The following is a 14,971-nucleotide window of genomic DNA, read 5'->3' on the forward strand; positions in this document are numbered from 1 at the left end:
GAAATAAGGTTCTCCCCCTTGCCCAGGATTTATGATGTTGAGGGTCATGACTCTTTATGGATAGACCTTTTGAGCTAAGTCACACATCTAATGTGGAACCGGTGCTGAGACAAAGCTCCATTGGTCAATGCTGGCAGACATCCAACTAGACCAAAGATTAAGTTACCAATCATTCCATAGTTATGGAACAAAATAGACAATAACTGCAAGGATGTTCTGCACATTTGTGGTGGTGGTGGGGGGGGTTATTTCATGACTGACTGAAAGCATTAAAAAAATTATAAATAGAATAAAAATGGATATTATACCTGCAGAACAAAAGATACTGGGAGTAAAATTACTGGGTGCACAAGCATTAATTGCTGGCTATTTTCAAAGAGTCTTCAAAGTCGTCTCTGAATTCCACATAACCCCCCCCCCCAATAGTACAGTTTTTCTACTTCTTCAGCCTTCCATAAGACAGCTTTTGATGTGGTTATCAATCTTTTTAGCTTGATCGGATTTCAGAATAATTAGGAATGTTGCACAACTGTGAAAAGCCCTCCATTGAAGACAGCAATAGGCAGGGTTACCAAACCTTTCAGATCACAGGAAGGAACCTTTGTTTCCAGCATTTAAAATGTCCACGATTGAAACAACAATCACTTTGGGTCTTGGGAGACTTTGGGCCAAGTCTCTGCTTAACCAGGGAGCCACTTGGCTGTGCAATAGGTCTTTCCAGAATTGGTAATATTCACATTTGCCTCCCACTCTTCAAAAGGGTTTGGCAGGTCTTGGTTCTGACTGAGACTGTAGCCCTCTAGTTGACGTCATGCAGGGTAGGAAAGTAGGGGTGTGGTTTGCTCATCCCAACTCCACCATTGGGCCTTGTGCTGGCCCTTCCCCAACATCATTCGTGGATCTTGGAGCATGTCAGCAATAAGGCAACCTGCCATAAGGACACAGGCTGTCTCTGGGAACTGAAACCCTCGGGTATTTGGTAGGCTGCCCTGCTGCAGATGTCCAAATGCATGGACAGAAATGGACTGGAGTGGGCACAGAATGAACATCTGCAGCCCCTGCCTCTGGGCCATGATGATAATTGCATGTTCTGAATGCCCAAAGGGAGCATGCAGAATTGGCTGTGTATGTTGCTCTTCACACCAAAATGCTGGCATTTCATTTAAAACATCCCACACAATACTCTGACCTCTCAGTTTTAGTAACCATCTGAAAAAAGGGAGGAATAAATTACTGATCTTCCTGTAAGGCTTTTTCCCCCCCTGCAAAGTATGATTTGATCACAAACATTTCTAATGTTTATATTCTATATTTTCATGTTCAATCCAAGCGTATTTGTATATACAAATGCAAGTATGAAGGTTAGGCAGATGGTATAGTACATGTACGCTATACAGAGCAATTGACTATTTGAAAGATACTTCCATTCATTTAAATGGTTTCAAGCGTAATACATTCTATAAATAACTTTTCAGATCTCAGATGTTTGATTTGAACACAACTTGACCTTTAGGGCTCAGATTTAAATGCCAAGGGTTATGAACACACTATGATTCAACTATTGACTGCTGTCTAGAGCTTTAATGCTGACAGATGTGCCTTTTAAAAAAACAAAACAAAACAGTAGGCTGGAATGAATGGAATGTTTCTGTACAATTCTCAATTGCAAAAAGAAAGAACATTTTCACTGAAATAAAAAGTGGACACATCCTTTTAAAGGTTGCTGATAGAACTAATTAGCTTGTGTCTCTAGCCAAAAGAAGAAGAAGATGTTTTAATCCTCCTGTTCATTTAATTTTGACCTTCTCATCAAGCAGTCAGATATACGCACAACGTAAACTTCAGTATGATTTCCACTGAGAAAATCAACCATATCATTAATTTAAGAAAAATCCCCCTTCCTCAGTCTAAAAATAAAACTCCCTTGAGAAGCTCAATTGATACTCCAAACTTCTCTTATCCCTGAAAGTCTGCATCTCTTGCTGACGTCAATAGGAGCTCTGCACACGTAGCGAGATTGGCATATCAGAGACGAGATCTGCCATGTGGATCCAAGGGGGGAATTTGCTCTAGGAATTTACAAGCCTCTGGAAGGTTAGCTGATTTAGCTATCTCCTGATTAATTCAGAAAGAAATATTACACAAACATGACTGCTGGCTCCTGCCTATCTGAGGTGTGCAGCAATGTCCTGCTATTAAAGATTTCCATTTATTTTGGAAGAGAAAGCACCTATTTAAGAACTTATTAAATCTTTGTTCACGTACCTGATCCACAACACCACTGAGATTTATTTTTTAAAAAAAAAACCTGACACCAGAATGCTATTACTGGGTCTGGCCAATTTGGCCCTGACACAGGCTCCTTCTGGAACCTTGAAAAGCTTTCCACAGTATCAGATGGAGACAGACAATAGTGTGGTCCCCCCTCACCCAAAGTCAAAGCTTGTATGATAAAAAACATTATTTCCAATGGAAAAAAGAACCATTATTGCTGATAGGGTACTTGTTTCCTTTGACTGAGAATGCAGGTTATGACCTACAAATCTACCATCTCATTTTGCTTAACCTGGCACACATTCTAGCATTATTTTCAAAGTATAGGTAAAGTTAAAGGGACCCCGACCGTTAAGTCCAGTCGCGGACGACTCTGGGGTTGCAGCGCTCATCTCGCTGTACTGGCTGAGGGACCCGGCTTTTGTCTGAGGACAGTATTTCCAGGTCATGTGGCCAGCATGACTAAGCCACTTCTGGTGAACCAGAGCAGCGCACGGAAACGCCATTTACCTTCCCGCCAGAGAAGTACCTATTTATCTACTTGCACTTGACGTGCTTTCGAACTGCTAGGTTGGCAGGAGCAGGGACCGAACAACGGGAGCTCACTCCATCGTGGGGATTCGAACTGCCAACCTTCTGATCGGCAAGCCCTAGGCTCTGTGGTTTAGACCACAGCGCCACTGGCCACTAAAACAGGGGCTTCTTCCCCATGCTGTGAGGGTAATATCTGAAACCCTGAGGTTAAGCTATGGGAGTTCTTCCCAAGCTAGCAACCTTTATCCTAGAAAAGTGGGGCAACACAAATGTTGTATCTGGTATTATCCACACCATACAATAAGATGCTGTGAGAAGTGTTGTATCACACCATTAAGCAAACATCATGTAAAAGATGGTTCATAAATAAAAAATATTCGGCTGGTATGGAGAGATCCTTTCGGAGCTCTTCACAATCCCTTTTTATCATCCTAAATCATTTAGTGCCATCTGCAAAGCAAACTACCTCACAAGCTGCTCCAGCCAAGACAAAGGTTTCAGCAAGTAATCGGAAGGCGGACAAAGACTGCGAAAACCATGCTACAGAATGGAAAAGGGAACCCGCGGCTCTCCACATGCTGTTTGGACTTATATATATAATTCCTGACCATTAGGCATGCTGGCTGAGGCTGATGGGAGTTGAAGTCCAGCAATATGGAGAGGGTCACAGCTTCCACATCCCCGGTTTAAAAGATGGAGCTTTATGCTCCATCAAGTTGACTTTGAACACAAACCGAGGTCAGCCAGAGCTATTAGCCAACAAGCCAACGTTACGCAGGTGTTTTGAATGGAAATTTCCTGAACAATAGATTGACTATTGTGCTGCCTGTGTCATTCTGAGCTGCATTCAGGTACTAGACTGGCAAGCCAAAAGAACACTGGACATTTTTGGACACAACAATACAGATGGCAACTTCTTGCGAGGCTCTTCTGCTTCAAAACCAGAGATTGTTATTAAGTTAAACTGAACTCCTTCATCAAAAAAGGGTATATGTTGGAGGGGGAGGGGGAAATGGTCAAGAGAGGTGTACAAGAAAGAAGAAAAGCAGGGAAACCCATATTCACCTTGTTTTGTAGAGATTTCAGGCAATTGATCTAGGTCTCAGTGGCAGAGGAAATAAGCTATTAAATTCAGCGCTGCCCAAAGCTTCCTTAAGGCCTGTGTCTGTGGTTTTTGTCAATGACAGGGCTTTTGTATGGTTGGGATGCCCTTGGAAAGCTTCTGCAGCAAAGACTGCAGCCAGTTAAAGGAATGCACCAGTGAACCACTAATCCTCACAGACCAAGAAATTCCTCCCAAACCCACATGGATTAGCAGCGATAACATCTCTTGCCATCATATTAAACACCGAAAGAAAATAAACACAGACAGTTCTAATATTTAAGAATTCAAGGCCAGGCTCCATCTGCTGGAATGGCTTTCCCCACACACAAAGCTGACCTAAAAGCTTAAAAAAATATATTAAAAAAATCATTGCACATTAGCATCATGCAATGTGCTATTTAGATCAATAGAATAAAATGCATGCTCTGTCTAAGAAGCCCAAAATGTAGACCATTACTTGTCAAACTCTCAGTTTACCCCTTTTGACATTGATTTGTCTAATCTAACAACTTGTCCACATGGCAGGGGATTTGTGTGTTTGTTTCTCGGTGTTCTGTGCTGCACACTCATTTGGTTTCATACAGGGGGTTGGTTGCCTTTTCCTGCTACACCACGAGAGTGTGCATGGCCAGCATCTGTTGGCAAATACACAGCACAAGGGAAGCTTAGTAACACTAAACAAGCCATCCTCTACCATGTATGGTTCTCTGCTGTTACTGTCTTATCAATGGACTCTAAATATGGTTTAGATACAAAGGGTTCCTGGAAACAGCTGGGAAAATATCAGCAGAAGGACCCTTCACATGGTACATGGAATGTATCTTGAAGGGAATAGAATGATACCTCCTGGCCTCAGCCCTCATGGATGTTTGACACAACCTGCGAAAGAGCCTATAACTATGCAGTTGGTTGGTAGTCTATGTAGTATATGCATAGAAAGCATAGTTTCTGAGGGCATGGATGCACATATTCAAGGGTCCCTGATCAACATGTACAGAATTGTCACATGTAGGCTTTTCCACAGATTTTGCCAAGTGTTTGTAGGCATGGGGAGAGGACCACCTTCTTCTCATGCATTCACTGCAATGTGTGACGAATTTTCAAAAGAAGAGAAGAGCGAAAAGCAAGGATGATAGAGCAAGAATGCAAGTGGACACAACTGCATACACATTTGGAGCATTCATTCCACACTATTAGTTAATAAGAGCCCTCGTTGCAACTTCTGTAAGCCAGCATATCAGAATTCCAATGGTGCAGGGTCAGGATAGTATACAATCTTGTTCATCATCATACTTTTGGACTAGGACGAGGGAGACCCAAATCCCCATTCAGCCATGAAGCTCACCAGATGAACTTGAGACTCACTCTCAGGCTATGTTACCTCATGGGCAACTTGGGCATTACACCTGAAACATTGGAGGCTATCTTTTACTAGGTCAGACTATTTGTCCTTCTAGACCAGGGGTTGGCAACCCAAGGCCCACAGCGGTAGTTGAACCGGCCCACAAGCCACCCCCGAACCAAGCTGCCTGCTTGGCGAGTCCCTGCGTTCTGTGCTAAACTGGCGCAGTGTGGCACAGGGACTTGCTTCTGCGGTGCCGGAAATCTCGTCTGCGCAGACGCAGATGCCGGAAATCGCAGTCGCACACACGATCTGGCCCACGGAGGGATCTCCCCTGGAGTAAACCAGTCCCGGCAAGGTAAACTTTGCTGACCCCTGTTCTGGACCAATACTGTCTACCCTGACTAATAGTGGCTTTCCAAGATCTCAAGCAGGAAGAGGCCTTCTCAAAGAAAGAAGAGACCACCTCCTTCCTATTTCCTTGCCTGCAGTCAAGTGGGTTGCCCCCAAGATTGAGGGGGCCCAGCGTGCGTCACATACATGTGGGGTCATGCACACAACATGTGTCACAACATTGCATCCTCTGGAGGAGGGCAAGCACTCTGGATCATGAAGTGGTTTTCCATAATCTAATCGGTTCATATACAATTTGCCAAATCACATTTCATTAGCTGGATGCAAGCAACTGTTATTTCTAAAAATAATCATCATTATTTATTAAATTACTATACTGCCCTTCATCTGAAGATTGTAGGGCAGTTTACGATGAGCCCAGAGAAGAGTTAAGAACAGATGTTCTTAAGGAACTCAGAAGATGTTGGTAGGGCGGCAGTGGGTGGGTGAGGGAGAATAATCATGATTTACCTTACAACACTTCTGAATTATAGTTGAGTTCAAAGAGATAAATCACAAGCTACACCTTTTTTTCAAGACCTGAGATATATGGCTGAATCTCCCAAGTGGGAAGTATTTCCACAGCAAGCAGACGTCACGAGCTGCTCCAGCAGAACTTGTTATTTGTTCCGATGCCCATCTGTTAAAATGGCAATGTGCCCCTTCTGAAATTGGTTGGAGGCCTGCCCTTTGAAGTAGAAGCTTTTTTGGTTAAACTGGCAGTTCCTTTGCATGAACAGAAGTGCTAAAAATGAAAGAGCTCTGTCTTTGTTCAACTGCTGAATGAAGTGCGGCATTCTGGTTGAAATGCTTTTTTAAAAAACAAATTAAACCATAACTTTCATTGAGAGGGAGGGAGGGAGAAAGGGTGGGCACAGCACCTAAAAGCCCAAGTGTGAAAGAAAGAACACCACCAGGTAAGAATAGACAACAGCCATCTTCAGGTGTACATTATCTAGGATAGCTTTAAAGAAGAAGAAGTAGGAGCTGCAGGAATGACTGTACTAACTCCAACTCCACTGCTGTTTCAGTTGACTTCCAAGAGTTGGAAGGGTAGTGTTAAGTATTCAGTGGTCTGTGTTTGCCTGAGCTTGAGTCTGGACTAAGGATTCTGAGCCCCTGTGGTCTGATTCGATACATGATATCCAATCACAGAACAATTCAGGATTAGGACCTCTGCCATTGGCCCTTAAACTCTGAGCCATGATTTGCAGCTTGCAAGTATAGATAGCCAATCATGTTGGGAGTGGGAGTGGCCCAGGCCTTCAGAAATCTATATAAGCAGTTGCTTTGCCCCTGTTGTCCAGTTCTGTTAGTTCAATAAAGGCTCTTACTGTTATCACTGTGTCTTGCCTTGTGGGAACCCACCTACACTTCAGGAAGTGCCTGTAGTGCAGTGGGGAGCCTGCTCTACTCACTGAGACATTTAAGAACCCTGATTTTTCACACATCCCGGCATATACCCACCCACCCCTCACATATTTATTTAACCCAGTTAACAAATGATGGGAGATGACTCAGAAGACACAGATACGGACAGGTGTATGTAATGCAGACAGTGTTTGAGGTTAAGACGACTGAGGGCCTGTCCATACCTCAGGCTTAATGTGGATCGTGAACCTTTTTTTCTGGGGGGACGCAGGGGTACGCATACCCTTAAAAATTTTGTGAATCTAAGTTTGGCCTCACTGAGGGGCAATATTTCAATATGAGTAGGAAAATGAGAGTACCCCTAAACATTTTTTTAGAAAGAAAAAAAAGCACCGATTATGGCCGTTAAATCTGAAAATGAGAGAACCTCCAAGGAAGTGAAACCGTACTGTGTTTTGGCATTGGGGGGGGGGGACAATATTTTTACTGACTTCCAATTATCTTACTATTGTACTATATTGTTTTTTAAATGGATGCCACCTTGGTATATTAAAAAAAAAAAAGTGAAAAGGGGGTCGCTAAGGGAAATGGAAAACAGTTAAATATATAGGATGTTTATTTTTAAAAACAGAATCTTAAAACTTAGACTGGAATATGAAATATTTTAACACCACAGCAGTTCAATAAATTTAAAACTACAACCCTGGCTTAACAGGTTTAGGCAAATCATTGTAGCATTATCCTCAGTCGAAACGTTTCCTGGTGGTGTTGAAATCCTACTATCAACTGAATGCAGAAACTAGAAAATATTGCTCATGAATAGACAAATCATCAAAGGAAAGTATTCTCTGTAAATGCTCCAGCAATTTAAGAGAATCAACCTTCAGAAAATTGCCAGCTTTCAATGGTAGCTTCATGCATAGACAAATAGATAGTAGCCTGCAAAGTGGGGGCTTTAATGTGGGCATTTAAAAGACTGATTAGAGAAATCTCAGTTCAGCCAGAACAGCCAGAGTTTTTATAATTGTTTGGGGAATTATTCTCCAATAAGTCTACTTTTGAGGTTGGAACTAGAATTCAGTCTCTCCCTTCCCTTTTTTGTACTATATGCTCCCCTCCTAGCTAAAGCTGAAGCCCAGCTACAAATCTCTCTCTGAGAGAAAAACGGTGTTATTTTGATGGGAAAATGGCATTGTGGGGGAGATTAAATCCCCTGTGCCTTGTTCCCATCTAGACTGGACCCTCCCAGAGCTGCTTTTTGTGAAGTGGGTGGCCATGGTCACATTTTAGAACTAGCTTTTTTAATGTAAACATGCAGTTTTACTCTTTTTTATGGGGATATTGGAGAGGGAAGGGTAATGTTCTAGGGCTCGGCCCTGGTATTTAAAGATTATTTATTAAGCTGCCCCATAACCAAAATTCTCTAGACAGTGTACATGACAATAGTTAAAATAAAATATAAACAAAGTAAAAATTGTACTATAATCAGAGCTCTTTTCTTCAGCTGGAACTTGCCGGAACTGCTTTTTGGTATGGGAAGAGCATTCTGCACATGCTCAAAGCATATGCTCCCATCCTTTAATCCTGCCATGACTGATCTTGGATGAAGCACTTGTTGCTGCTCCTTAGTGCTGCACAGCTCTAAAATGTGGCACGTGTCGTATAAATGCATACATTTACTGAAATTGGTTGACTGATTTTCACTAAAAATGCACCCCAAAGCAGGGCACAATTCTGATCTTTAAAACCCCACCATAAAAACCAAACCTTCCATCAACAAGCTGTGAGACCGTAAATGAGTGCAACATGAATATACTGTATTTGACTTCTCTTGAAACATGTGCCTTGCCTCACGGCGGTTTTTTATTTTTTATTTCTAATCACCTGGATCCACCTGCTCAGCTTTTAGGCTCTGTGTTTGTGGATTGTGTTGGCAAAAGTTGGGACCAGCCAGATAGGCAGAAGGAAAGCTATACAGGAGATGTAAAAGCCAGGTTGCAAGGAGATTTCTAGGTTGCAGGGAGGGGCTGAAGATCTATCAAGTTTAGAAGCAGGGTACAATTTCACAAGGCTTGGTAAAAGCTTTGCCTCAGCCATTAAATAATACATTACTGCTTCATCCCCCCCACCCACCTCAAATGATACCAGTTCATCAGTATTTCTCCCAGATGCAGGATTTTTAACTGCATCGCCCAGGCTTTTCAGGAGATACATTTGTCGTCTGTTTTCCTTCCCATAATCAGCAGGAATCCCACTTCTGTAATTGTAGCACCCTGCTTGTGGTTAACGCTTAGCTGGAATGAAATATTCAACGCAGCAATAGAGAAATTAAAATAATAATTTATTTGTCAGACAAATAAATGAGAGGCACAGTGGTATATGGTTACCAAGCTCTGGCCTGGCCTCCTGCCGTTATGGCCAGCACTTATATTTCCTTAACCCAGCCCCCTTACTCCTCCTGTGGCTGCCTCTGTCCAATCAGCCTGGTTGAAATTCCTATTGGCTGTTTGCTAGAACCAATCACAAAAGATACACCCATTTCCTTTTGCCCTTTTATGGGAAACAAAAAGCTATATATTCTTCTATCTATAAATGACAAATAAGTAGTAATATATCTTACATGTGTCTCAACAAGGAACCTTAATTACCAGCTCACCTCTTGCCCTCCTTGCCCTATTGCCCTCCAAAACAAATGGTTAATCTTAAATTTTTATCTTAAACAGATGTCAAGGATCTTGAGTTCACATCATCACTGAAAGATCTCCTTCTCTTGGAGGTCTTTAAACAAAGGCCTGACAACCATATGTGTGCTCTAATGATGTTTCCTGCTTGGCAGGGGGGCTGGGCTGATGGCCCCTGTGATCTCTTTCAACTATGTGAAATAAGAATCTAGCATAAGGATTTAACATTTCTTAGCTTCTAATTCCTTTGCATAATTACATTTAAGCCAATATATTTAATACATAACATAAATAACCTTTTAAAAGGAAAAGAAATCTTAAAAGGATCTCAGTTTAAGAAAGAAACAACTTTAGAAAAAGACTTCCCAAAATACTCTCTTCCTTTCTGCCAGCCAGATGCTCTTGGCCTTTTAACCTTAGGAAAATATGGCTCAAGTTTAATGGGAGGCACATGGTTTTATTTTACTATTTACCAACTCTTAATTTAACCACTCTTACAGCTTAATTGTACTTTGCAACATGCAAGGTCAGTGTCTTCGCTCTCAGCCTGTAATTCCCTTTTTACGACTTTGAGAATTGTTTTCTGCTATAAATCAGGGGGGCCCCTTGTCCAGGAGAATAAACATTGCCAAGGTTCTTAGGCAGCTGGTCTTCTGCTGGAAAACTCAAGAACTACCCACACTGGAAGAATGGCAGATGCAACTGATAGACTATATGGAACTGGTGGAGATGACGGGCAGAATCCGAGACCTGGGAGAAGAACTGGTGGAGGAAGACTGGAAGAAATTCAAGGACTATCTACAAAAATATTGTAAATTGTATGATTGTTAAGAAAGATGTAAGATTAGTAAAAACATGGCTTCAACAAACTAGTTATAAAGAATATAAATTTAAATTCAATTGGAAGATGAAAAGATAAATCTGGGATAAGTAATATTTTATGATTAAGCTTTAATAAGTGTATGTTAAATCCCAAAATTTGAGATATTAAATATTGGAAAATTATATTATATGAATCAAATCAAGTTAATTTGCTGGTAAAATTTATGTTTAGAAAGCAGGAACAAGAGATGTGAGGAAGTCCAAAGTTGAGAATGAAATGTGGATAATGAAAAATATTATGTTATTATGTATGTTTTTTATTGGTTATACAAAATTTAATAAATATTATTATAAAAAAAAAGAGAATTGTTTTCTGCTATAAATCGGGGGCCCCCTTGTCCAGGAGAATAAACATTGCCAAGGTTCTTAGGCAGCTGGTCTTCTGCCTGGCATAAACATTTGAAAATCTTTAAGCTCTTTTTAAGATACAGGCCTTAATCAAAAATATAAGCTTTGATAAAAATGCAGGCTTATGATTAGATGCCTCATAATCAATGTTTTGAGCAACCATACATTTTTGTGCCCTAGGACTTGCAGAGTCCTTGGTGACCTTCCCAGTAGCATCAAACATGGAGCTACAGTGAGTCATCGCTGAAATGTACCTACTGTGCCTGCATTTTCCAAAAGCTAGTTAACAGTTTCATCTCACACACACCATCAGAAACTACGTTGACACAGTAAATGGTTGGAGCTGTCTACTCGGATTAGTGTCCACTAGAAAAAATCCCACGCTCTAAAAAAATAAATGGATGGAGGGTGTCATGTTTCTGAGCTTGAAATGTAAAAATTGTGGTAGCAGTACGGAAATCAGCAGAGGCCTGCTTTGGTAATGGAGCTCAGAGGGAGGCTGCTGTATTCTCAGAACACCCCATTTCTAATTATGTAAGGCAAAGACAGGGTGAGGTTTTGCACATTGAGGCTGTCCATAAAGGTTCTCCACAAACGTACATTCTGCAGCTGTAGATAATGCATTTGCTGGTGGTAAATCAGCAGATGCATGCCAGATCATTTTGCTCTTCTTTTCAAGGCCCGTCAAGCATCCACTGGACCTAAGAAATCTGACTCGTCGCCAAAAGCCATCGAATAAAGAAAAACGATTAGATGAGACACCATGTCTCATTCATATAATAGCAACTGACACATTACCCTCTTGATGAAGACGTGTGGGACATAAGAACCAGAATCCTATCCCTGAGACAAACTTGTGTTACCTGGACTTACTTGCGCCAAAGATGCCTCCTGTGTTTCACCTGCAATCTGCTTACACACACAGTGTGGTCTGAACTACATATGCTCATGGCAGCATGTATGTATGAGGGGCAGGGGAGAGGGCACGTTCAACCCTTTGAGGCAAGTGGACATGTATGTACACAACTGGGCTGAACAGCCTCTTCACTCCTTTCAATTTCAATTAGATGTTGTGGGTATATTCCTTGGACATATTCACAACAGCTCATGAAGCACATCAATCAACCTCATGTGTGACCATCAAGGTATCATGTGGAACATAGGTGGAAAATCATCTCCTGTGGAGCAATTTAATAGAAGGTAGGCAAAGAAAGAGGATCTACGTAAGTCCATTGTGGCAAGGCACTGGTCACAATGACAGCAGGTTGCCCATTGGCTATTTACTTATGACTGAGTTGAGTGGAATTTGAATCCAGTAATCCTGCATTAATGGACCGAACTAGAGCAATGCTCCGAAATAAGGAGAATTGTCTTTTATCAGGGACAGCCTTCCAGATCTTGCTGGACTGCAACATCCCTGGCCATTGGCCGTGCCCGATGCAGCTAGAGGGCCACAGGTTAGCCATCTCTGTTTTAAGAGACACTTGGACAGCCTGTTTGATATCAATGTGAAGAGCGATTACAATAGCCAGTTAGACAGATCCCAAATGAGAAGGTAAATAGTTCAAATGTTATATGCTTAGAATTACAGAGAAAGGAAGGTAGAGAGCACTGGAGAATCACTGATTGAGAGGGGTGTTCGGGACATTTTGTGACATTAAACCTGCCTACAGGCACCAGAAAAACCCTACAGGATATAAAATTTCCTCTTTGGCCTCAGTTTTATGCTTGGCCTATCATTACAGAAAGCTCAAGCGAAGAAAGCACAAGTATCAATACAGTTTCATGGTAGCATTCTGTTGTTATTTAAAGGTAAAGGTAAAGGGACCCCTGACCATTAGGTCCAGTCGCAGACGACTCTGGGGTTGCGGCGCTCATCTCGCTTTACTGACCGAGGGAGTCTGTGTACAGCTTCCGGGTCATGTGGCCAGCATGACTAAGCCACTTCTGGCGAACCAGAGCAGAGCACGGAAACACTGTTTACCTTCCTGCCGGAGCGGTACCTATTTATCTACTTGCACTTCGTGCTTTCGAACTGCTAGGTTGCCAGGAGCAGCGACCGAGCAACAGGAGCTCACCCTGTTGCAGGGATTTGAATCACCGACCTTCTGATTGGCAAGCCCTAGGCTGTGTGGTTTAACCCACAGCGCCACCTAAGTCCCTATGTTGTTAATTAGTGTCCTCTAATAAAATCAGACATGATGGATTTTGTATGAGAACAGCCTGTAGATGCAGATGTGGGCCTAGCTCCTTTGGATATACTTCACTTATTATATAGAGGTGTCTGTATGGGTTATTCTAGCAGCAACTTCTACAGACCCCAGCCAGACTATAAACCGTGACTATTTTGGAGATTCTCAATATGCTATTAGAGAAGACCTTCTGGAGATGGAAGGACTGAAAGGCTATTTCTGGAATCATCTCGTGGGCACAAGAGCTCATCTGTGATTTGGACTGGCAGAGTGACACATCACTGCTGTTGTGATGGGCCTCTGGGGGGCAGACTGAAGAGCAATGGGATAACAACCCTTACATGCTATTTGGGCTTTGGGTTTTTTTATTTTGTCCAAAAAATCCTGAAGTTATATAACAAAGCCTAAGGCGATTTAAATGTTTGGGGTTTGTTTGCTTTTTAAGGGTGGCGGTACAGTATTGATGTTCTATGTATTATTCCTTAAATATTGTTTTAAGATTAATAATAGGATTTGTTATATTGGGAGGTACACTCACAAGAGTCCCCAATTTCAGCTGTTTCAACATACTGTTCTGTGTAGTAAATGCTAGCTTTCAAAGAGCTAGTAATCAACATGCTTCAGAAATATTGAATACTCTGATAGATGCCAACCTTCAGGCTATATACCCATGATAATTAATGACATACATGCAAGTCACCAAAGTGACACAATATATTACTTTAAGGCTTGCTTTTATTCTCATGCACCTAACCCAGCCTTCTCCATCCAGATGTTTGCAACTACAACTCCCATCATTCCTGGCTTTTAGCTAGACTGGCTGGGGATGATGGGAGTTGGAGTTCAAAACATCTGGAGCGCACTAGTTGGGAGAGGTTAGACTTGCAGTTATCTTTTTAAATAGCAAGATACAAGGAGGATAATGCAAAGTGCTTCACGGGAAGATTAATCTGACTGATCATCCCCTTCTGTTCCTTCTCAGGTACATGGCATAGAATTACATAGCAGGAAATAATTTCAAAGTTATTCCCACTTCAAATGCAAAATCAAAGCTATGCCTGGAATGTGTCTCTACGGAGGTCTACCACCCTCGTTTTATAAATGCACTGCTTGAGTATTAATTCTTGCTTTTACCATTAACTCACATTTTTCAGCTTCTTGAATGTCAAAGATGGAATGCAAATCCAAGAAGAGACGTTTTATCAAAATAAGTAGCATGGAAAAGTTTGCATTGCTATCCTCTGCGGATGCACCAGGTGTGGCTCCCACTGAAGTCAGTGGGACTTACTTCTAAGTTCAAGTGCATAGTATTGAGTCATAAATGCATGAAAGCAAACACACCTATCAACCGTGCACTTTAAAAATCAGCCTGCTCCTCAACTGACATACATTTTGCAGCATTCCCACTGAAGATGGTTTGAGAACTCTGGCCTGTTTATTGAGAACTGCTATGCGTCTGCTACAGAAGTAAGGGTTAAATGAGGACTGAAATGCTTGAAAACCTGCCATGCTTCTGAGAGTGAAAACAATTCCAAACTGTTTAGAAAACAATGTGTCGAATTTAGCAAATCTTGCAATACCAAAAACAAACCCACAACTCACCCAAACTCTTGTATTTCAAAGCACCTAAAAGCAATTTTTGATAGGTGAAATTTGCCAGGATTCAGAGATGTCTGAATGCAAAGATTGTAGTCAGAGGCAGTCCTTTTTATACTTGTCAGAGTCAGAAATCTCTTATTACAAGGATTGTACACAGAAAGTAATAGCATTATAAAAAACAAAATTTCCTGTTGGTTGGTATAACCCCAGAAAGCATTAATAATAACTGTGGTATAAGGGATGAAGGTGT

General features: G+C 41.6%; 1 protein-coding gene across 2 annotated transcripts in view; it reads right to left on the reverse strand.

Moving 5' to 3' along the window:
- Positions 1–14,971, reverse strand: part of GRK5 (G protein-coupled receptor kinase 5) — a 147,294-nt gene that overhangs the window by 113,437 nt on the left and 18,886 nt on the right. The window lies entirely within an intron of this gene.

The sequence above is a fragment of the Podarcis cretensis genome (genome assembly GCF_951804945.1).
Source record: "Podarcis cretensis genome assembly, chromosome: 5".
Taxonomy (NCBI): domain Eukaryota; kingdom Metazoa; phylum Chordata; class Lepidosauria; order Squamata; family Lacertidae; genus Podarcis; species Podarcis cretensis.